The following is a 21195-nucleotide window of genomic DNA, read 5'->3' on the forward strand; positions in this document are numbered from 1 at the left end:
TTAATTAGAGTTTTAATCACACAATTAAATTTTGATTCAAATCAGAATTTTAAAAATTGTTTGAATGTGATTCATATCTGAATTTTAAAAGTTGTTTGAATGTGATTCAAATCTGAATTTTTAAAGTTGTTTGAATCATATTTAAATCTGATTTTTTAAAGTTGTTTGAATAATATTCAGATCTGAATTTTTAAAAATTGTTTGAATGTGATTCAAATCTGATTTTTTAAAAATTGTTTGAATGTGATTCAAATCTGAATTTTTAAGGTTGTTTGAATGTGATTCAAATCTAAATTTTTAAATTTGCTTGAATGAGATTCAAATATGAATTTTTAAATTTATTTGAATCATATTCAAATCTGGATTTTTAAGTTGAATATGAGATATTCAATTTAATTTAAGTATGTTTGTTTTATTTAATTGTTAAATAGTGATATGCATGATGGATGATCATGGACTATAAAAGACCAATGCGATTGGATTTATTTCTTTTATGTTTCTTTGGAATTGTAAATTAATTAATTTATTTTAATTTATTTTGGGCATGTATTATTAAGTTTGTAATAATTTTTGGGTTGTAATTTCATTTATTTAATTTCTTGTAAATTCTCCTTGGTATGCCAAGGATTACTATGTAATAATGGATTGCAAGATGTTCAAAGAGGTCAAGAGCATTGGTGGGACTAGTGGGAGGAATTCAAGATCAAGTGTTGATTATGTACTCCTTCGGCAACTCTTGTAAAATGAATGAATAAAATGCACCTAGGAATGCCCTGATTCAATTCTTGGTGCCTCAGAATTGAATCCCTTAGAAAGTCCATGATCATACCATATTTACTGCTTATCCATGAATACATGAGATGTATGGGAATGTATGCAATTATATGATATATGCATGCTAAATGGATAATGTGCAAAGTGAGACCTTAATAGTAATTAGGATGACTATAAAATCTTCCAAACAAGTGATTAAGTTGGAAATTCTATAATTAAAGTAATTATAACATGGGCCCTTCATTGGGGCAATTATTTTAATAAATTTTAAATAGTTGCATAAGATGAAATTAATTTAAGAGATTTTCTTAAGAATAATTGTTAAGCATGTGATGTTGTAAATATGTAAATGGTTTGGTGGCCAATATTGGATGTACCTGAGGACATTAAAATTATTTGCATAATTACTGGCTCAATGGGATCAACTTAACTAATGCAAGATAAGTCAATAATGGATGTACCTGAGATTTTAAGCATTAGGGGCAAGGTATGTTAGTAGTATGCCCTAGAGCATATCATTTAGTATGTATCTTGTACATATTTTTATTAATAAAAGGCATTTCTACTTTTCCGTTTACATAATATATTTATGTGTAGTAGAAAAGGTCCATTGATAATTTGTTAGAAATATTATTCTTAAGTTGTTAAGAATATGAGTGACAATATTTCCAGCACAAAGTATCATAAATAGGTTCACAATCGAGGATACTTCATAATAAGGACATGACTTATGCAGAAAGATTGTATTCATGTTTATTCCCAAGTTATTTATATGAGATATAAATAAGATGGAATGGTGAGTCTCATGCCATATAACAAACATGATAGGCACTTATAAATGATAAGTAGGCCGAACCAATGACACTTATGACAAGCACATGGAGTTTACTCTTGTCAATGTTTTGTCATAAATCATATCAGTGCATATAATCTTTAGACCTGAGATAGCACAGTTATCTTGTATATAGGTAGTTTGAGTTTGATACTGCTTTCATACTTGTACTATGTATGGGTATATGGGCATGTGTTGGCTCCTACTAGTTATATATGGAGGTAGGTGTTGATCAAGATGGAATCTATTCCTCTAAGTAAATGGAGATAAAATCCTATGTTCATTTAATTGTTCTTGATGTTTCAAGTTCCTGGCCAGGACAGATAGATTTATTCATAAAAGAGTTTCTGATGAGAAAATATTTTAATCAAGAACTGGAATTAAAAGAGAACATAATATTGATAGCAAATGGAGTTTGACATAAACCATGACTCCAGCTTGAGTTGGGATTTTGTAACAGAGAGATTCTAGTGCATGGTAACATATGATTATAGGTTCATTTAAGGTAAACCTTATTACTAATTGGGTGGCCATGGCATGCTATGCTAGGTGTTAACCATGGTCTATGAGGTGCATAAAATGATTTAGAGAAATCATTTATGGTAAGAAAGAGTTCTGATGATATTAAGAGTTGATATCATGTCTCATTGCCAATTAGTGATGAGCCTAGTGAGTCACACACATACACAAGTTATCACCTATTTAAATATGATTTAATTAATTAATTAAAGAGTTTAATTGATTAATTAAATAGGTTTGGTTTGCAATTAAATTGCAAAGCCCCTAGTATGACTTGAAACCAAATCTAGATTATTGGATGTGTAGTATAAATTAAATTTATATTTAAAGTGTTTAAATATGAATTTAATTAATGAGAAATTAATTGATAGAGATTAATTAATTAATTTATATTTGATATAAATTAATTAGAAGAAGAAAAATAATTATTTTGGGCTAAGAACTCAAAATTAAGACACAGGGGCATTTTGGTCATTTCACAGTGTGACACGTGGCACCATGAGATAGTGACACATGGGATTACACATAAGCTTGCCAAATGTTTTTTTTTTAATCATGTAAGATGATTAAAATTAAGATTAAATATAGGTTTGACACTTGGCATAATGTGATTGGGTCACTTGAACCTAGAGCTAATCAAAGGGTGACATGTGGCAAGGGTTTAATGTGTTAACCTAGCTATTTAAGTGTGGTTATGAAAAGAAAAATAACCAACAGCCACTCCTCTCCTTTGTCACGCCACTTTGAGGCTATTCATCTATTCTTCTTCATCTCTCATCAATTCAAAGAGATTAGCCATCAATCTCTTGAATTAAGAACACTAGAAATTGTTTCTAGTGTCCTGTTTACATCTCTAATCTCTTAAAAGGCAGAGCTTGAATTTCTAATTAATAGAAAAAGCTTTAGAAGCTGTTCAAGGGCTGCCATAGGTGTTCTTGGTGTGGACAAGCTAGAGGGACAACATCTGGTGTCCTGAAGACGAATCTCAAAGGCGCAGACACGCTGCAGTGCATCAAGAGGTTGGTGTAATCGTTCTTGATTTAATCTAGGGTTCTAAAATTAATCTGATTAATTTAAAATTCTTAAATGGCAAATACAGATCCAAAAACATATTAAAAGAGTTTTAATATGTTGTTTATCATTGAAATCAAATAAATAAAAATAAATCTTACATGATGCATGTGACCCTAGGTGAAATTTTTGAATTCAATGGTATAAACTTGTGTTTTTCACGCTTCCGTTCCTTCAAGGTAAAGGATTGAACCTCACATTAGATGTGATGAGCAAGGAGTTGCTCACTTATAGTTTATTGTAATTCTAATAATGGATGTACCTGAGGATGATCAATAGAATTATAAGAATTCAATCACCCAATAGAAATCCATCCAACTAGGATTTCCGTTTTCCACTTTGGAAGTGTAGGATTCACTAAGTTAGTAGGAGGAATAATTTGATTAAAAGACCATAATTATTTTGGTTAATTACTTGACACATTTACTAATTAATCTGGTTATTTTCTGCAATTAATTTTCTAATAATAATGAGCACAGAACAACCACCACCATCCAATATCCTTGCAAGCATACTTGATCGCAATAGGTTGACAGGACCTAATCTCTCTGAATGGCTAAGAAATTTGAAACTTGTCCTGAACCTTGAACATATAGGATATGTTCTAGATTCAAATGTTCCTGGTCCCTTACCTCCAGAGGCCACTCAAGAGGAACATGAAACTTTGGACAAGTGGAAGGAGCATGATATGAGAGCTAAGTGTTACATGCTTGCTTCCATGAGTAATGAGTTACAGAAGCAGCATGAGAACATGCAGAGTGCGAGTGAGATCCTCCTTCACCTACAAGAGTTGTATGGTGAGCACAGTAGGAATGCTAGGTATGACATATCTAGGCAGCTGTTCCGCATGAGGATGTCTGAGGGACAGAATGTTGGGGATCATGTCCACAAGATGATTTTGCTGATTGAGTAGTTGCAACATCTTGACTTCAACATGGATTTCCAACTACAGATGGATTTGATCCTTCAGCCCCTTCCTGAGTCTTTTGGGAATTTTGTAACAAATTTCCATATGACTCAATAGGAATGCACCTTAGCTGGTTTGCTCAACATGCTGGTTATTACCCAAAAGAATATACCGGCAATAAAGGAAAAGAGGTAGCTTTGATTGCATCTTCTTCTACTGGAAAGTCCAACAAGAAGAAGGGCAATAAGAAAAAGAAACCTCAGATTCCTGGTCCTTCCAAGAAGATGGCCAAACAGAAAAACAAAGATCAAAGTTGACAAAGGTAAAGGAAAGTGTTTCCACTACCAGCAGGAAAGTGTTTCCACTACCAGCAGGAAAGTGTTTCCACTGTCTAGAGTATAGCAATCTAAAAGAATGCAATGCCGTAATGAAAATCAACTCAAAATTCAAAATATATTTGACACTTAAGATTAGGTCATGTTGCAGAAGATAAGATTGCAAAATTGAAAAAAATGGGGATTTTATCCTCACTGGGCTCTGAGCCTACTCCAACTTGTGAATCTTGCCTTCAGGCCAAAATGACTAGATCACCCTTTTTTGGATAAGGGTTAAGGGCTGAAAATATTTTGGAGCTAATATATAGTGATGTATGTGATCCATTTAAGGAAATGGTTAAAGGCGATTTTCATTACTTTATTACCTTTACTGATGATAAATCAAGGTTTGGGTATTTGTATTTGATGAAATACAAACATGAATCCTTTCAAAAGTTCAAATAATTTAAATCTGAAGTAGAAAATCAAATAGGAAAGAGTATTAAAGCTCTTCGATCAGATCGTGGAGGTGAATATTTGAGTACTGAATTTGATGAATACTTGAGAGAGTATGGCATTGTTTCCCAGCTGACTCCTCCTGGAACACCACAGTTGAATGGTGTATTTGAAGGGAGAAATCGTACCCTATTGGATATGGTACGTAGTATGATGAGCTATATAGATATGCCAATCTCCTTTTGGGGATTTGCATTAGAATCAACTTTGTATATTCTAAATAGGATTCCATCAAAATCAGTTTCTTCCACACCTTATGAGATATGGCATGGAAGAAAACCAAGTCTTAAGCATGTTAAGATTTGGGGTTGTCCAGCTTATATCAAAAAGTTGAACACTGATAAATTGGAAACCAGATCAGAAAAAGGTCGATTTGTTGGATATCCAAACAATAGTTTTGGATATTATTTTTATTTGCCTACATCACAAAAGGTTGTGGTGAGTAGAGATGCCACATTTCTTGAACAACAATTTGTCCAAGAAGGAGGCAAAGGAAGGTAAATAGAGTTGGAATTAGAGAATTCTAACCAACCAACAAATCAGATGGATATAGATCCATTTAGTCAACCTACACTCGTTGATGAAACATCTACAGCTATTCCTCGTAGAACAACTAGGGTATCTCACCCACCAGTGAGATATGGTTTCCATTGTGAAGAAGAACAAGAGTTGTCTGCTCATGAAGAATTGGATCATGGAGATGATCCACTTACCTATGAAGAAGCTATATCAGATATAGACTCTTCAAAATGGATTGATACTATGAAATCCGAGATTTATTCCATGTATAAGAATCAAGTTTGGGATCTTGTTGACCCACCTAAAGGTATTGTACCTATAGGGAATAAATGGGTTTTAAGAAGAAAATTGGTTCTGATGGAAAGGTAGAGACCTATAAGGGAAGGCTAGTAGCGAAAGGGTTTCGCCAAAGATAAGGAATCGACTATGAGGAGACTTTCTTGCCTGTTGCCATGCTTAAATCAATTAGGATTCTATTAGCAATAGCTGCATACTATGATTATGAGATTTGGTAGATGGATGTCAAAACAGCTTTTCTCAATGGATACATTGAAAAAAGCATTTTCATGGAACAACTTAAGGGTTTTGAATCCCAAGATGGTTCCAAGGTATGCAAGCTTAAGCAAAACATTTATGGGTTGAAGCAAGCTTCGAGGAGTTGGAACATCCGTTTTGATGAAGCCATTAAATCCTTTGGTTTTATAAAAAATAAGGATGAGCCATGTGTATATAAGAAGGTTAGTGACAGTGCTATCACTTTCCTTGTCTTATATGTGGATGACATACTGTTGAAGGGTAATGACACAGGTATGTTGACAACTATAAAGGTATGGTTGTCAAATACATTCTCCATGAAAGACTTAGGGGAGGTAACCTATATTCTTGGGATTCACATCTATATATATAGAGCGAAAAGAATAATTGGTTTATCCCAAAGTCTATACTTGGAAAAGGTGTTAAAGAGGTTTAACATGCTTGATTCCAAGAGAGGATTGTTACCAGTGAGACATGGTATCCATCTTTCTAAAGAAAAGTCTCCAAAGACACTTGAAGAAAGAGGTAAGATGGCCAAGATTCCATATGCTACGACTATTGGAAGTTTAATGTATGCAATGTTGTGTACTAGGCCGGATATCGCATATGCTGTTAGTTTGACTAGCAGGTATCAATCCAATATAGGTTTGGAACACTGGATAGCTGTCAAGAATATCCTTAAGTATTTGAGAAGAACTAAGGATTTATTCTTGAACTATGGAGGTGGAGACTTGCAATTGGATGGTTATACTAATTCTAATTTCCAATCAGATATCGATGATAGAAAGTTTACCTCTGGATATGTGTTCATTTGTAATGGAGGTGCAGTCAGTTGGAAGAGTTCCAAACAGAGCACGACTGCAGATTCCACTACCGAGGCTGAGTATATTGCTGCATCAGATGCTGCAAAGGGAGCTGTTTGGATAAAAAAGTTCGTGACAAAACTTGCACTAGTTCTTTCCATTGAGTCAGTAGTTCACTGCACTGTGACAATAATGGAGCAGTCATACAGGCTAAGAAACCCAGGTCTCACAAAAAATCCAAACACATAGAAAGGTGCTACCATATTATCAGAGAAATAGTTGGACGAGGCGATGTAGCCATGCAGAAAATAGCATCAGCTGAAAATCTAGCTGATCCATTCACTAAGCCAATGTCACAGACTCAGCTAGACCGACATCTTAAGAAGATGGGTCTAAGATATTGTAATGAATGGCTCTAGTGCTAGTAGGAGATTGTTAGTAGCATGCTCTAGAGTATATCATTTAGTATGTATCTTGTACATGTTTTTATTAAAAAAAGGCATTTCCACTTTTCCGTTTACATAAGATATTTATGTGTAATAGAAAAGGTCCATCGATATTTTGTTAGAAATTCTATTCTTAAGTTCTTAAGAATATGAATAACATTATTTCTAGTACAAAGTATCATAAATAGGTTCACAATCGAGGATACTTCATAATAAGGACATGACTTATCCAGAAAGATTGTATTTATGTTTGTTACCAAGTTATTTATATGAGATATAAATAAGATGGAATGGTGAGTCTCATACCATATAGCAAACATGATAGGCACTTATTGTCACACCCTACCCCTCTGTAAGGCATAACATGATCCCATAGTATACCTAATGAATTACCAACTTCGTCTACTGATAACCCATTAAATACACTACAAGGGATTTTGAAACTTTTCTTACTTCTTTTACAGTGGTGAGCACTATTTACAGGTGTTAAAAACCTTTTTGAACTGAAGTGATAGAACTAACACATTTGAATTATTTGGAATTTCTGTAAAAATTTTCGCAGAGTGCCATCTGTATTTTGGATAAAACAGTTATTCAGAAAACCTGTAAAAAGCACTTCAATATATTTCCAAATCTCAACTCCAACATATTTCTCAACATAACATGTTTCTCAACTCAAATCCACAGTGATTTTTCAAAGACTGAGATACGAGAAATATAATACAATTTTTACAAGTCAAAATAACTCATAATTTACTTTACAACTTCAATGTACAATTTTAATTTACAACTGCTCAAAACCAAAAACAATATATACATACAGTGAACATACATTACAGTACAAAATGCAAAATGTGGTATACTCAATATACCCGATGGTCTCTCGCTGAATGTACTAGCAGCCTAGTCTACTGCCCTGTCAATCTGTCTACCTACGACAGCAATGGAAAGCTATCGGTGAGACAATGTCTCAGTTGTGCACAACATTAACCAAATACAACTTTAAATCACGATTCATAAATCATATAAATGATGGATACATAAAACCATAGTTAAATTCGAGACAATGAATGTCATAAGGAATTTAACACAACATCACAATAAATCTCAGTGATCAAAACATAGTTAAATTCAAAAGACAGTGAATGTAAATAAGAATTTAAACTCCATTTCACAAATTATCAAAGCTCATAATAACACAATTTAGTTGAATAATTTAAGAACACAGTATTGCCAATTCATACACAACTTAAGCCATGGCATAAAATTTCCGATCAATGCCGCGTTGTACACCACGACAAAGCAATCACAACCCCACTAATCGAAATCAATGAGGAAGGGAGCTAGCTATATAATGAGTACTCATCCGATCACCTCAACTGGTAAACCAGAGAGGGAGAAAAATAAACGATCACGACTCCATAAATGGAGAAGGAATGATACGATACTGTCATGCTAAGTGTGAACACAAAATCAATTCCAAACATTTCATTCAAATGATTCGTGAGAATCCAATAAATTTCTAAAGTCATAATTTCATTCACAAAATGGCAACACAATTCATAAGTAACTTCAATTTCCACAAATCACACTAAATAATTTTTTTCCATAGTTTCAATCCATTTACAATGCTTTTCAAGTAATAAGTATCCATCAAATATCATTCAAACAATTTTTCACAGTTTCACAATTTAAAACAAAAATATACAAATAATCATAATTTATTTCAATTGAAAATAATTCAAAAGAAATAGCTGTTGTGCACAAACCTCTGATAACTGTCTCCTGGCCTTGACTCAGTGTTTCCTTCCCTCCCTGAGTCTTTGCTAACTGAGAAACACAATTTGAAGTGTTTCAGTACTTAATTAAACTGTCTCTAACGATAATGTTTGATAAGTAATTCACTGAATGCTAGTATTTGCTTAATCAACCTAATATGTCGACCCTCGGTGCATTCTAGGTAATTTAGGTTTTAATGTTACTAACATGTCACATTCGATAGTCTTTTAGGGTTGGCAAATGTTACCAAGTTCATTTCCATGTATACTGCATTTTCTTGCAATTTGCTGGATTCCGGGATACTAGTTTGACCTAGCCAGACGACCTAGCTTCCTTGGTTTTCGAGTTTCGGTCAAAACTACAAACTTGTAGATCTATGTCTTATTTCACGCGGGGCAAAATTTCAGGTCATTCTGAGTTATGTAGACCAAGTTATGGTCATTTTACTATTGCTGGTCAAAGTGCATCAAAATTGGTCACTTTAGGTCATTTTAGGTCAATTTTGGTTCGGCCAGTTTTTGGACTCGAACTTGTGCAAGCTGGTTGACTTGCTTATGGTCATTTTTGGGCTTTGGTGTCTTCATAAGACTTGTAGATATGGGTCTTAACTATTCATGGTCAAAATTTCAGGTCAATTGGACCTGTTTTGAGTGAGTTATGGCCTAAACACTAACTGCTGGCCAAATGGTAACTTTTCAGGCCTTATTTGCACTTAATACGGATTTGGTCATTTTTCAAGCTACCTTGCAAGCAGAATTTTGGCAAGTTTTCTTCATGAAAGTTGGCACATTTTGTGCCTAGTTTCACCTCCAATTGATCTCTTACCAATTGGAGCCACACACTTAAAGTTCTAGGCCCAACATATAAACTGCCTTATTGCATTTCTTTCATACACATCAAGGATCACTTTTAACACTTACCAAACTTAACATTCAAGCCAATTCTGGTTGTACCATGACCTAAACATAATTCACAACATATTATAGGTCATTTTGGCAGCTTACAATTACATTCAATGAGCACCAACAAGTGCAGAATTTTTTCAATCCAATTTACAACAATTCAATCACCTATTCATGCTCATTTACATGTCCCACTTCACACCACCATACACACATTCAAACTGCCATAACAACCAACACATTTTAATATCATTATTCCATAAACCAAGCATGAATTCCAGCATTCTTCAAGAGTTAGCAAACTGCCACAATGGTACACTTACATTCCATTACTTTCCAAGCTTTAAATTTCATTTTACATTTACATATACTAAGTATACATCACCCAAACAATTTCCTGCGCAATATACATTTAATCAATAATTTAATTCACCATTTACAAGCACAAATAAACTGCCTTCAAAGTGTTTCCATGGCTGCCAAAAGTACACATTCCCATTCAACATCAAACCTCAAAAATTTCTTCATAAATCAACTTACCCAAAGCCCAACACAAGGATTAGTGAAAGAAATTGGAAAGATTAAGCACTAACCTCAACTTGGGCTTAATTAAACTTCACCAAAACTCCTCTTTATTGCTTCCTACATGCTGCCCATGATGTGTAGAACACTTTTAATGAAGAACAATTAGAGAAATTGTGGCTTGATCATTAGGAGTGGAGCTTGCATGCAAGGTGTGGCCATGGTGGACAATGGAGAGAAAATTCAATTCAGCAAAAATCAAGAATGAGGAAGATGAAGGTGAAAGTGGACAAAATTTTGGCATTTTATAGTCCCACTTAGTGGTCCACTAATTGTCCATTAAGTGTAATTAATATTATAATAATCAAATCTTATTAACATTTTAATTAATCCCCCATAAGTCCTCTAATTACATTACTTGTAAAATTTCTTATTTCCATGGCATTTTAAAAAATTTAATACCACTTATTTTTAATGGACATTTAGGTCAAAAGACAACTCGGGGTGTCAAATGACCACAATGCCCCTATTCGGGTTGCATTCCCGATTTTTCGGTAACACCGGGTTTTGTCCGTTTTTCGATTTCTCACTTTTCTTTGTATTAATTATTTCATTTTTCTTTGATATTTATAATGATATTTATACTTCAATAATTATTTATTTGAGTCCTAAAAATATTTTCCAGGGTTCCCCGCAGTCCAGGGCTAGTCAACGGTCCACGCAGTGACTTCTCGGTGCGGTCACCCATCGCTAGGGTTCTCGACTCGCTTAACTTGATTGCATTTCTTTGCTATTATTTTTCCTTTGTTTTTCTTGTATTTTCTTTTCTTGTATTTCATTATTTTATGTCTCCTCACTCATATTGAAGTGTAGTTCTAGGCATCCTAGCTGTCCGGACAACACTGGTCACCGGAACAGTAGAATGCACTACCTAACTTAGGGGTGTTACACTTATAAATGATAAGTAGGCCGAACCAGTGACACTTATGACAAGCACATGGAGTTTACTCTTGTCAATGTTTTGTCATAAATCATATCAGTGCATATAATCTTTAGACCTGAGATAGCACAGTTATCTTGTATATAGGTAGTTTGAGTTTAATACTGCTTTCATGCTTGCACTATGTATGGGTATATGGGCATGTGTTAGCTCCTATTAGTTATATATAGAGGTAGGTGTTGATCAAGATGGAATTTATTCCTCTAAGTAAATAGAGATAAAATCCTATGTTCATTTAATTGTTCTTGATGTTTCAAGTTCCTAGCCGGGTCAGATAGATTTAATTAGAGAAGAGTTTCTGATGAGAAAATCTTTTTAATCAAGAACTGGAATTAAAAGAAAACATAATATTCATAGCAAATGGAGTTTGAGATAAACCATGACTCCAGCTTGAGTTGGGATTTTGTAACAGAGAGATTCCAGTGCATGGTAACATATGATTATAGGTTCATTTAAGGTAAACCTTATTACTAATTGGGTGGCCATGGCATGCTATGCTAGGCGTTAACCATGGTCTATGAGGTGCATAAAATGATTTAGAGAAATCATTTACGGTAAGAAATGAAGGAATGGAAGCGTGAAAAACACAAGTTTATACCATTGAATTCAAAAATTTTCACCTAGGGTCACATGCATCATGCAAGATTTATTTTTATCTATTTGATTTCAAAGATAAACAACATATTAAAACTCTTTTAATATGTTTTTGGATCTATATTTGCCATTTAAGATTTTAAAATTAATCAGATTAATTTTAGAACCCTAGATTAAATCAAGAACGATTACACTAACCTCTTGATGCACTGCAGCGTGTCTGCGCCTTTGAGATTCGTTTTCAGGACATCAGATGTTGTCCCTCTAGCTTGTCCACACCAAGAACACCTATGGCAGCCCTTGAACAGCTTCTAAAGCCTTTTCTATTAATTAGAAATTCAAGTTCTGCCTTTTAAGAGATTAGAGATGTAAACAGGACACTAGAAACAATTTCTAGTGTTCTTAATTCAAGAGATTGATGGCTAATCTCTTTGAATTGATGAGAGATGAAGAAGAATAGAGAGAGGGCTGCAAAATGGCGTGACCAAGGATTGTGGCTGCTGGTTGTATTTTATTTTCTCATAACAACACTTAAATAGCTAGGTTAACACATTAAACCCTTGCCACATGTCACCCTTTGATTAGCTCTAGGTTTAAGTGACCCAATCACATTGTGCCAAGTGTCAAACCTATATGTAATCTTGATTTTAATCATCTTACATGATTAAAAAACATTTGGCAAGCTTATGTGTTATGCCATGTGTCACCATCTCATGGTGCCACGTGTCACACTGCAAAATGACCAAATTGCCCCTGTGTCTTAATTTTGAGTTCTCAACCCAAAATAATTATTTTTCTTCTTCTAATTAATTTATATCAAATATAAATTAATTAATTAATCTCTATTAATTAATTTCTCATTAATTAAATTCATATTTAAACACTTTAAATATAAATTTAACTTATATTATACATCCAATAATCTAGATTTGGTTTCAAGTCATGCTAGGAACTTTGCAAACTAATTGCAAACCAAACCTATTTAATTAATCAATTAAACTCTTTAATTAATTAATTAAATCATATTTAATTAGTTGATAACTTGTGTATGTGTGTGACTTACTAGGCTCATCACTAATTGGCAATGAGACATGATATCAACTCTTAATATCATCAGAACTCTTTCTTACCATAAATGATTTCTCTAAATCATTTTATGAACCTCATAGACCATGGTTAATCACCTAGCATAGCATGCCATGGCCACCCAATTAGTAATAAGATTTACCTTAAATGAACCTATAATCATATGTTACCATGCACTAAAATCTCTCTGTTACAAAATCCCAACTCAAGCTGGAGTCATGGTTTATGTCAAACTCCATTTGCTATGAATATTATGTTCTCTTTTAATTCCAGTTCTTGATTAAAAGATTTTCTCATCGAAACTCTTTTCTCGAATAAATCTATCTGTCTGCCAGAACTTGAAACATCAAGAACAATTAAATGAACATAGAATTTTATCTCTATTTACTTAGAGGAACAGATTCCATCTTGATCAACACCTACCTCCATATATAACTAGTAGGAGCCAACACATGCCCATATACCCATACACAGTACAAGTATGAAAGCAGTATCAAACTCAAACTACCTATATACAAGATAACTGTGCTATCTCAGGTCTAAAGATTATATGCACTGATATGATTTATGACAAAACATTGACAAGAGTAAACTCCATGTGCTTGTCATAAGTGTCACTGGTTCGGCCTACTTATCATTTATAAGTGCCTATCATGTTTGTTATATGGCATTAGACTCACCATTCCATCTTATTTATATCTCATATGAATAACTTGGGAACAAACATGAATACAATCTTTCTGGATAAGTCATGTCCTTATTATGAAGTATCCTCGATTGTGAACCTATTTATGATACTTTGTGCTAGAAATATTGTCACTCATATTCTTAACAACTTAAGAATAATATTTCTAACAAAATATCAATGGACCTTTTCTATCACACATAAATATATTATGTAAACGAAAAAGTGGAAATGCCTTTTATTAATAAAAATATGTACAATATACATACTAAATGATATGCTCTAGGGCATACTACTAACAAGAAAGAGTTCTGATGATATTAAGAGTTGATATCATATCTCATTGCCAATTAATGATGAGCCTAGTAAATCACACACATACATAAGTTATCACCTAATTAAATATGATTTAATTAATTAATTAAATAGTTTAATTAATTAATTAAATAGGTTTGGTTTGTAATTAGATTGCAAAGTCCCTAGCATAACTTGAAACCAAATCTATATTATTGGATGTATAGTATAAGTTAAATTTATATTTAAAGTATCTAAATAAGAATTTAATTAATGAGAAATTAATTAATAAAGATTAATTAATTGATTTATATTTGATATAAATTAATTAGAAGAAGAGAGATAATTATTTTGGGTTGAGAACTCAAAATTAAGACAAAGGCATTTTAGTCATTTTACCGAGTGACATGTGGCACCATGTGATGGTGACACATGGCATTACACATAAACTTGCCAAATGTCTTTTAATCATGTAAGATGATTAAAATTAAGATTAAATATAGGTTTGACACTTGACACAAAGTGATTGGGTCAATTAAACCTAGAACCAATCAAAGGGTGACATGTGGCAAGGGTTTAATGTATTGACCTAGCTATATAAGTGTTGTTATGAATTAAAAATAAGACAACCAGCAGCCACTCCTCCTTTGTCATGCCATTTTGAGGCTTTCCATCTCTTCTTCTTCATCTCTCATCAATTCAAAGAGATTAGCCATCAATCTCTTGAATTTAAAATACTAGAAATCGTTTCTAGTGTCCTGTTTACATCCTTAATCTTTTAAAAGGCAGAACATGATTTTCTAAATAATAGAAAAAGCTTTAAAAGCTGTTCAAGGGCTACTATAGGTGTTCTTGGTGTGGACAAGCTAGAGGGACAACATTTGGTGTCCTGAAGACAAATCTCAAAGGCGCAAATACACTGCAGTGCGTCAAGAGGTTAGTGTGTTTGTTCCTGATTTAATCTAGGGTTCTAAAATTAATTTGATTAATTTTAAAATCTTAAATGGCAAATAAAAATCCAAAAAGATATTAAAAGAGTTTTAATATGTTGTTTATTATTGAAATCAAATAGATAAAAATAAATCTTGCATGATGCATGTGACCCTAGGTGAATTTTTGAATTCAATGATATAAACTTGTGTTTTTTACACTTTCGTTCCTTCAGGTCCACACTTCAAGTTTGCCGAATTGTACATCTCTTTCAATTACTTCAAAGCTTCCAAAATCAAGTGTACCATCACACACACATTTAGTATACATTATCCAATTTATTCTTACACACATAAACACTTCATTAACACTTTAATCTACCATTTACATGCAAGGATAAACTGCCCTTATTGAAGTTCCATGGCTGCCAAAAATATACCTCTCCCTTAACTCATCAAACTTCAAAAATCCTTCCACAATTCAACTACCCATAACATCCTCACAAGGTTTAATGAAACAATAATAAAAAATATATACTTACGACTTTTGAAACTCTTCGAAACTTCACCAAAACTTGATTTTCTTGCTGCCTATCTACTGCCCAAATGGTGTAGAACAATTTTAGTGAAGGAATCAAGTGGAAAAATGGCTTGGATCATGGGAAATGGAAGCTTGCATGAATTCGGCCATGGAGGAATTCCTTTCTTCCATTTTCGATTGGTTTTTGCAATGTTGAAGAAGGTGAGTTTCTGCTATCCAAAATGAAGGTTAATGGTCCACTTTAGGTGTAGTGGACCACTAAGTGAAGATTTAATGTTTGTTTATTCTTAGATTTCCAAATTCTCACATTAAGCTCCAATCTTTTGCTAATTGAATTAGGTACCACTAATTTATTTTTCATAACATTTTCTAAGTGTAATATCATGTATTTTTAATGGACATTTAGGTCAAAAGACAACTCGGGGTGTCAAATGACCACAATGCCCCTGTTGAAGTTGCATTCCCGATTTTTCGATAACACCGAATTTTATCGTTTTTTCGATTTCTCACTTTTCTTTGTACTAATTAATTAATTTTTCTTTGATATTTCTAATGATATTTATGCTTCAATAAGTCTTTAATTATGTCTTAAAAATATTTTCTAGGGTTCTTCGCAGTCCAGGGCTAGTCAACAGTCCACGCCGTAACTTCCCGGTGCGGTCACCCATTGCTAGGGTTCTCGGCTCGTTTAACTTGGTTACATTTCATTGCTATTATTTTTCCTTTGTTTTTCTTGTATTTTCTTTTCTTGAATTTCATTATTTTATGTCTCCTTATTCATATCTCAGTGTAGTTCTAGGCATCCTAGCTGTCCGGACAACATTGGTCACCGGAACAGTAGAACGCACTACCAAACATAGGGGTATTACAGTCTGTATCACCTCACATACTACAGTGCATTGGTAGGACACGAGGTCCCATTTTGGTATTCTAGTACTGTTTGTATTTTGTAATTAAACTTTTATTTTCTCATGTATAAATTGAAATTTTTGTAATATATTTTAGTATTAATGCAAATATTTGTAATTTGTGTTTATTAAATAAAATTTAGTATTTATTGATGATTTGTACATGATTATCATATGAAATGAATGAATGTCAAATAGAAGAAGCTGTGAGAAATGATTGAGAATATTGAGATTATGTTGATACAAATGGAGTTTGAGAATGATTGGAAATGTATTGGAAGTGTTTTCCACAGGTTCCAAAGAACTATTTTATCCATTTTTAGCTAGTACTCCACTGGATTTTCTATAAAATTTTTTGGAACCCCAAATGAATTTATAATTTCAATAAATAACTTAAATGAGTGAAATTTCACAAATTGCACTTCATATCCATGAAGAAATAAATTAAGGAAGGATAAAAATGATTGGGATAAAATATGGTATTCCGGTACACTGTGTATCATATCTTGCTCGGTTACACTGTAGATGGATAAGGGGTGTCACAGTTTCATTACTGGTTGCAAAAGAAAAAGTGGCGGCATGCTTGGATGCACCATGGTGCGCATGGTATGTGCACCAGCATGGTGCGCATGGTAATTGATGGGTGTTGTATGTGCAAGTGTTGTATGATTTAAGGCCCATTTAATGTCTAATTAAACTGTTTAATTAGAAATATAATCACAATTAAATTTTTTTGAATGTGATTCAAATCTGAATTTTTTAAATTTGTTTGAATGTGATTCAAATATGAATTTTTAAATTTGTTTGAATGCGATTCAAATATGAATTTTTAAATTTGTTTGAATCATATTGAAATCTGGATTTTTAAGTTGAATATGAGATATTCAATTTAATTTAAGTATGTATGTTTTATTTAATTTTTAAATAGTGATATGCATGATGGATGATCATGGACTATAAAAGACCAATGTGATTGGATTTATTTCTTTTATGTTTCTTTGGGTTGTAAATTAATTAATTTATTTTAATTTATTTTGGGCATGTATTATATAGGTTGTAAGATTTTTGGGTTGTAATTTCATTTATTTAGTTCTTGTAAATTCGCCTTGGTATGCCATGGATTTCTATGCAATTGGATTGTAAGAAGATCAAGGAGGTCAAGAGCATTGGTGGGACCAGTGGAAGGAATTGAAGATCAAGTATTGATTATGTACTCCTTTGGCAACTCTTGTAATATGAATGAATGAAATGCACCTAGGAATGCCCTGATTCAATTCTTGGTGGCCTAGAATTGAATCCCTTAGAAAGTCCATGATCATACCATATTTATTATCCATCAATGCTTGAGATGTATGGGAATGTATGCAAGTATATGATATATGCATGCTAATTGGATAATGTGCAAAGTGAGACCTTAATAGTAATTAGGATGACCACAAAATCTTCTAAACAAATGATTAAGTTGGAAATGGTATAATTAAAGTAATTATAACATGGGCCCTCAATTGAGGCAATTATTTTAAGAAATTTTAAATACTTGCATAAGATGTAATTAATTTAAAAGATTTTCTTAAGAATAATTGTTAAGCATGACATGTTGCAAATATGTAAATGGTTTGGTGGTCAATATTGGATGTACCTGAGGACATTAAAATTATTTGCATAATTACTGGCTCAATGGGATCAACTTAACTAATGCAAGATAAGTCAATAATGGATGTACCTAAGATTTTGAGCATTAGGGCCTAGGTAAAGGATTGAACCTCACATGAGATGTGATGGGCAAGGAGTTGCTCACTTATAGTTTATTATAATTACAGTAATGGATGTACCTGAGGATGATCAATAGAATTATAAGAATTCAATCACCCACTAAAAATCCATCCAACTAGGATTTCCGTTTTCTACTTTGGAAGTGTAAGATTCGCTAAGTTAGTGGGAGGACCAATTTGATTAAAAAACCATAATTATTTTGGTTAAATACATGATACATTTACTAATTAATTTGGTTATTTTTTGATAATAATGAGCACAAAACAACCACCACCATCTAATATCCTTGCAAGCATACTTGATCGAAATAGGTTAACAGGACCTAATCTATCTGATTGGCTAATATATTTGAAACTTGTCCTGAACCTTGAAAATATAGGATATGTTCTAGATTTAAATGTTTCTGGTCCCTTACCTCCAGAGGCTACTCAAGAGGAACATGAAACTTTGGACAAGTAGAAGAAGCATGATATGACAGCTAAGTGTTACATGCTTGCTTCTATGAGTAATGAGTTACAAAAGCAGCATGAGACCATGCAGAGTGCAAGTGAGATCCTCCTTCACCAACAAGAGTTGCATGGTGAGCACAGTAGGAATGCTAGGTATGAGATATCTAGGCAGCTGTTCCGCATGAGGATGTCTGAGGGACAATGTAACACCCCTATATTAAAGCAGTCTATGCATTCTACTGTTCCGGTGATCGATGTAAGTCCGGACAATTAAGGGGATTAGAACTACATCTAAGACACTTAGATAAGCCCTAAATACAAATAATTAGTAATTGCCAAATAGTTAAGTATAAATAAGAAAAATGGAACACAAAAAGTTAAATGAGCCGAGAGTCACAGCGATGAGTGACCTCCTCGAGAATGACCACAAGGTCAGTCTAAACTCAAATTTCAAACCGTAAAATGTGACGCTGCAGTCCTTAGGACTATTGCGAACATAGTGGAAAAGAAAAAATCAAGAAAAAGAATTGTTAAGTAGGTCAAATAATTAGGTCAGGGATTCGGAAGAAATATCAAATAACTTGTAAACCAGATTGAACCAGCGAGGGACAATCTGGTCAATTCACCCCTAGAGTTGACACCTGACCTAACTGTCCAATACAATTGGAGAAAAGAAAATTTCAGGATCAAGAATTAAATTAAAGAACTAATGGAAAAAAATAAATGAAAAAGAAAATGAAAAATTCAAAAAGTAAAGGCATTATGACATCACTTAAGTGATGTATGCATGACACCAAAATTAATTTAATTTCTAATTTAATTATTTTGAGGATAATTATACTAATAAAAAGAGAAAGTAAAAAGGAAATTTTATTTTTCTCTTCTTCCTTGCCGTGACTTCTCTTCCTCCTCACCCTCTCTTCCAATTTCCTCCATTAAAGTTTATTATCAAGCTTTTTAAACCCCAAATTACATCATAAATCTTTTGTGAAAAATAGTAAAAACCTCAAATTGAACCTCAAGAGGAAGATTAGAAGGAGAAGAATTGAAGAAAATTGAGAGAAATTGAAGATAAAATTCTGTTCAACAAGTAAGTGCTTCTTTCTAAATTACTTTGAATAAATTGCATAGGAATGAACTTGAATAAGTAGGAATTGCATAGAGTTTAACTTAAAACCAAAAGAAAATATTTGTTGGAAGACCAAATATGAAATTCATCTAGCTAGGGTTAGGGTTTAATATGAATGAGTTTGATGGTTTTGAATGGTTATCTGAGGTGAATTAGGTGTGTAGATCATGCATGCACACTTTAAAATGCATTAGACAGAACTTTAGGTGTAGCTAGGGTTTTGAGCATGTGAAAAATTGAAGAAAAATTTTTGAATTGGCCAAATGATGTTATTGACCTTATTTGAGTTGAGAAATAGTCAATTGTGACCATTTTTCGTGTGTATGAATTGTTGAAAACAAGTTTAAATTCGAATTGGTGAGGGTCAATCTGTAGGCAGCTTGACCTAGGTCCCTTTTAGGGACCAAAACTAAAAATTTACGAACCCAATTGGTGTGAGGCCAATTGGGAATGAAACTAGACACAAAATGGCACATTTTTCATTCAGGAATCATGCCCAGAAAATGACCATAACTTAATAAACAATTAGGCCAAATCCGTAATTGGCAAACTGACCTATACAAAAATGACCAAATGAATAGTAGTTATGTAAATGACCATAACTTAGTCTAGGAAGATCTAAATGACCTGAAATTTTACCGGTAGAAAGCTGAGACATAGCCCTACAACTTTAATGAAGAAAAGAAATCCAAAATTTGACCATAAGTTGTCCAAAAACTCACCTGCAATCAACCCACAAAAACTGCCATTATCCAGAATTTGTCCAGAATTCTGGGTAAAACTAAATCCGGCCAGCCATATTCAAATGGCTATAACTTAGGTTGCAAAACTCCAAATGGAGTGATTCAAAAGGAATTAAAGATAAGACAATAAGGAACAACTTTGATGAAGGTCACTTAGCCAAATTTCGACTGTAGACAGACCAATAGAACAGTACAAATAAGTAACCCAAAATTGAAATTTTGAGATTTAACCCTAATAGGCTTTGAATTGAATTTGGCAATCAATGCCAACAAAAATATAACTCAAAATATGGTATGTGGGTGTAATTAGAATTATCATTTCTAATTAGAATGAAAAAATCAATATTTTGACCGAATAGTCAAATGAATTGTAGCCACAATTATACTAAGTACAAAGGACTCAATTTTATGGGATAAATTAAGTGTATAAAATTTAATTATTAAATTTATTAATTGGAAATAAATTGAATAGATATTGAAATACTTTAGTTATGTGTTTTAGTGGAAAAGGAGCCCTCCAAGAAGGGAGGAAGAATTGAACTAAGACAAGCCTAGATAAGAGGTTTGTGCCCAACTAACTCTTTTGTTATTTTTAAATTTCAAATTGATTTGAACAAGTTTACTGT

The sequence above is a fragment of the Hevea brasiliensis genome, chromosome 10, assembly GCF_030052815.1.
Source record: "Hevea brasiliensis isolate MT/VB/25A 57/8 chromosome 10, ASM3005281v1, whole genome shotgun sequence".
NCBI lineage: Eukaryota > Viridiplantae > Streptophyta > Magnoliopsida > Malpighiales > Euphorbiaceae > Hevea > Hevea brasiliensis.